The 5,019-nt window shown below is 39.7% G+C and overlaps 1 long non-coding RNA gene across 1 annotated transcript; it reads right to left on the bottom strand.

The window, feature by feature from the left end:
- Positions 1-1,387: 1,387 nt before the first annotated feature.
- LOC110017405 (uncharacterized) lies at positions 1,388-4,793 on the bottom strand. The gene is made up of 3 exons (XR_013652810.1): positions 4,676-4,793; positions 2,698-2,801; positions 1,388-1,418 (listed from the first exon to the last, which is right to left on the bottom strand). It is a non-coding gene; the product is annotated as an uncharacterized LOC110017405 (long non-coding RNA).
- Between the last annotated feature and the right edge of the window lie 226 nt (positions 4,794-5,019).

Here is a 5,019-nt window from a genome sequence, read left to right as displayed (position 1 = left end):
GGGAGCCAGGGTTTTCCTCTGTTGTTCACTGGAGCGTCAAAACTAAGGACTTAACAATGGAACTGTACAGTGAGGATTGAGTGCTTTGCTTTGGTTCTGGTGATGGCCCTAGTCATGTTCTTTTTGCTGTTTTCCCTCTGTTGGTCACACCAGATTTAGTTAAAAGGTGCTGACAATTATCCAAAGCTGTCTTGGTGTGTGTTATTGTCCTCAGTGTATTTGAGTCTGGTTTTCAGTACTTGATTGTGGCCATCTGCTTTGTCAGTCTTTTGTTGCTCCCTTGGTTCTGTCATATTTAGGTATATTTATTAAATGTATGTAATGTCAGTTCCTGACATTTTAAAGCACAAATGTGTTGTTTGAAAGGAACATAGCCTGCAAATATGTGTGTACATTGAACTTCCTGTGTTTAGTAAAGCACATTGAAGTGAATTATTGATCCTAAACTCACAGAGTTTATGAGATTAAGAGAAGAAGAAACCTTTGAATTTTTTTCTGGTGTCGCTTACACACACAAAAAAAGAAAAGAATCCATAAAACGTTATTGTTTCCACTAGGAATTTATTTGGCATTTCAGCAAACTAAAACACTTGAAGCAAGTCATCGTCTAAAACAGGGATCTGCAACCTGAGGCTCCGGAGCCACATGTGGTCCTTTACTCCCCCACTGTAGCTCTATGGTTAAAAAAAAACAGCAAGCTATTAAAAAAGACTGTAAAGTAAAAAGTAAGCAAGTAGTAAAGTAAAAATCAATTAGAGTAACTCAAACATTAAGTCATTCTCAAACAGTTGAAGGATGGTACGTATCACTCTGCCTGGCTCCTGACTACAGTTGCTGTAACGCTCCATCAGGCGGTGCAGCTTCATAGTTTAAGTCCAACAATTTGACACATTTTTGAGCACTGCTCCTTATTACAGAAGATGAATTGGAGGTCAGTAAGTACAGCCAGAATTCATACCAGATTATAAAGTCGATTATCTATTTTTGAACAAATTCAATCATTTTTAAGTGGTTCATGGTTTGCCCCCCTAATGGTTTGAAAAATAAAATAAGGGTCACTTAACTTGCTCTGATTTATTCTTGGTTGGTTAAATGTTCACATTTCTGAGCTGCTGATGTCTTTTCATTGCCTTGGAAAAGTTAGAAGCTGATTTTTTGTACTGTCTGATTAAATAACATTTCTTGTTTAAGTTTGTACCCTGTATGTAATTTGAAGAGTTAAACCATCTTGGTTAGATCTTAATAATAAATGTATAAAGAATTTTCAAACAAATAGCATTTCTTCTTTTTCACAGATCCACTGCATTGCAAAGCTACATTGAACATCATTCCAGAGTCCCGGAGATTCAAAATATGCTAACATATGTCCACAGTCTTCACCTCCTTTATGATTATCAGGCTGACCAGACGCCCAGAACCTGTCAGGTCAGAGAATAAGAGAATTTAATTCAGATAACTTTGTCAAATAAGTATTTGTGGTTGTCAAAGATAGAAACAAACACTCACACACACTTCTTAACATCAGGCGCTTCAGTTATGGTACATCCTATCCAGGGGGTTGTCCTCCATGGTCTGAGGCAAGTTCAGTTTTGTTTGTTAAAGATTTAAATGATTAGTAATTTATTTCTTTAGTTGATATTCAGGTTAAATGTTTTGTTTTCGTAGTCTTCCCTATTGTGTCATTGGTCTGATCAGCCAGAATAAAATCTCCCTAATGTTTGCTGTTGGGGGGTCAGTTTTGGTTCAGTTGGTTTGAGCTTTGGTTCCTGATTCTCTCAGTTCCATTTTTGTTAAGTTGACCTTTTTAGCACAGGCAACGAGCCAAGTGTTGAAAACCTGGGGCCTCATTTATAAACGTTGCGTACGCACAAAAGAAGGCGTACGCCACTCTCTACGCAATAGCTGATAGTTATAAAAAGCAAACTTGACGGGAAAATGTGCGGTCCTTCACGAAAGCTCTGACCCAGACATACGCACAAAAACGGGTGAAATGAGAAATGGCGACACCGTCGGCAGATGGAAGAAACACGTGAAAGTGAAAATGACAATACTGCCTCTCATAAATAACATGAAGACTTCACAAAGCAAGTCTTACAATTAACAGCCTACACGAACACCCGTTTGATCGATCAGCAGTGAAACAAAAAAAATCAAACGAAAATTACAACAGAAATTCAAATGAACACATATTTGCAAAAAGAAAAGTGAAATATGTTCTGCAATATTGGCATGTTGTGCAATTCATCCTCATAAATGATATAGTTAACAGAACGAACCTGCCAAACGAGGACGAGTGGCTGGTCTCTATCTTTCGTTCTCACATGAGTCAGCAGGAAGTCAGAGATGCCAGGCAAAGGGAAGAAAATGCTCGGCATAAAAAATGATTCAGAGCACTCCAGCACCAATTTGAACTCCTACGATTGGAAGTTCAGGTACATACCACCTCAACACCTGAACTGGATTTACCAGAGCCTGAACTGTCTAACCGGGGACCTCTGGAGACTGCTGACACTTCTCATGTAAACCTCAGTAATGTGGCTGACAATTCAACACACCAACCATCAGGTCAGTCCCATCTGGATGAGCAAAAAAAATAGTCAATATGGCACCGACCTTCCTTTAAGGTCCAAAGTGCTTTCCAGTCACAGTCACCCATGCACACACACATTCACACACTGATCCAGAGTGAACACTCACTGCAGATCCAGAGAACTTCCATCAACCCATTTCCAGGTCCCCTCCAAGTCTCTGTCAGACAATCCAATCCAAAACTTTTGCTTGTTCAATTTAGAAATAAATTCCTGCAAAAAAAATAACATAAGCTGTTCACCACGTTGTCAACATATTTTCAAATGAGATGTTTGTAAAAAGTTAAAACTTAACTGAAAGCTATAATTCAAACACATTAGAATATAAATAAATTTAAGACGAAAACATTAAAAAATAAAGATCATCAAATAAACTACTGTTACACTGAATTGCGTTACAGGTCTAAACACTATTTATTTCATGTAAAATATGGCTTTGTTCTGCATTTTAGATAAATGTATTTTGATCCTGAAACAGCTGCCTATAATAAAATGATATCAACACACATAATTTACAGACAAGCTTGTTTTCTTCAACTTTGTATTAAAGGTTAAAAGTGTTCTTGTTCTAAGATTACAGGCTTACATGAGGGAGTTCTGTGATCAGCCTTCTAAGAATGATCCATTTGTATGAGTGACACTAGCCGCGGTTACATGGGCAGAATATCTTGATCGGATCAATGGTCGGGTTAAAATTCACCCGTGCACATGGGATCAGAAAACCTTTTTCCGATTAGAACAAACGTTCCCATGGCTCACACTTTCGGTTGGAATGAATCATTTGGGTATGCGCAGTAGTGTAAAATCACCCGGATGAGGAAATAGGTCCCGTTGTAAACAAACCGCTGCCACAGACAGACAGCATGTGCAGCAGCTCCGTAATACGGGACGATCTTCCAAACGTGCTTTTATTAATGTCATGAATATTATGAAGCGCCTGTTCGCCCCCGCTAGCTCCACTCTGTGAGCGGCCTGAGCTCTGTTCGAACACGGTTCCTGCTGTGTCCTGCAGCCGCTAACCCAGACCGCTCGCAGTCTGAATTCTCCCACACATAACAAAATAACAAAGGCACAAGTAAAAAAGCACCCCCCCCCAGACACAAAATTATTAATCCGGCTGCTCTGCTCACTCGGGTGCCAGTGGAGCGAGTGAGCATCGGGGGGCACGAAGCGCTCCTGCCCCGCATCTCCCTCATGAGGGGTGTAAGAGAAGGGAGAGCCATCGGGGCGAGAGCGGAGCGGCGCTTTTCACGGGGCATCCGCAGAGCAGCTGGTCGGTCCCGTATGCGCTCCAAAGCTTTCTCACAGCGAAACACCGTCTATGCATGACGTAGACCAGAGCAGTAGTGACACACGATCGGAATGACCGTTTACATGCTCCACGATCGGATAAATGATCGGTAAAACCCACCTATCTCTATCGGAAAGAAATTCTGATCCGAACGAGTCTGATCGGGGCAGAGTATTCCGAACGGCGCGTTTACATGACGCATTTTCTTTCCGATCAGGCGTTCATTCCGATTACTTTTGCCCATGTAAGCGCGGCTAGTGAATTTAGAATGAAACTGATTACAGCATATTACCACATTTTGTCTGTCCTCTATTTTTAATAAATGGTACGATGACCAAACTTCTCACTGAAACCAAACCAAAAAAAGTCGAAAAACCACATTTAATCTGAAAATATATTATTTTAGAAATATTTGACATTCATTGAGGTTCACTAGCGAAAATTGAGACTCTAGCATTTCAGCTGGCATTAGGTCTGGCCTGAAACCAGGTTACCGTATTCTTTTTAAATAGATTTTTACTTCTAGACCCAGCTGTATATTAGACCATTCACCTAACACACATGTTTAGAATACTCAGGTAAACAAAAAGGAGATCCTGGTTGACTTCATAACTACATTTACATTGTAAGGCCTAATTCACACCAGGCTTTATATCTTTGAATAATCCACTTTCTTTGGCAGAAGTTAAATTACATTAAGAATCTGTCTAAACCCAATCACATGGATGCTTAAATATTATTGCTGATTTGTAAATGTTGATGTAATCCAAAACAGACCAAAAATACAATAACGTACATTTTCCTCTTTGCTGTTCATCACCACCAGATCAGCTTCTTTGGTTCTGCAGAACTCTCTTGCTTCATCCCAGGACTTTGACTCTCCAGAGAAGAAGTAACAAGAGGAACCAAATCTGATCCATTTCTCAGGACATCCTGTTTTCCCTGGAACACATTTGAAATTGTAAACAAGACAAAATATTAACACATTATTGAAAACAAGCAGGTTTTGTTTCTTATTATCTATCGGCGTCTGGATCTGAAAGGTTCTGCAGAAATTCATAGAAATTCACTTTCTGTTCCTCCTGATTGGTGTCAAAAATGGTTTCAGCAAATGTCAGATATACTTTTATGCAACAGCAG

This window comes from Oryzias latipes, chromosome 21 (assembly GCF_053564925.1).
Source record: "Oryzias latipes strain Hd-rR chromosome 21, Olatipes_Hd-rR_3.1".
NCBI classification, from domain to species: domain Eukaryota; kingdom Metazoa; phylum Chordata; class Actinopteri; order Beloniformes; family Adrianichthyidae; genus Oryzias; species Oryzias latipes.
The sequence above is the reverse complement of the archived record's forward strand: the minus strand, read 5'-3'. Positions and strand labels throughout refer to the sequence as shown.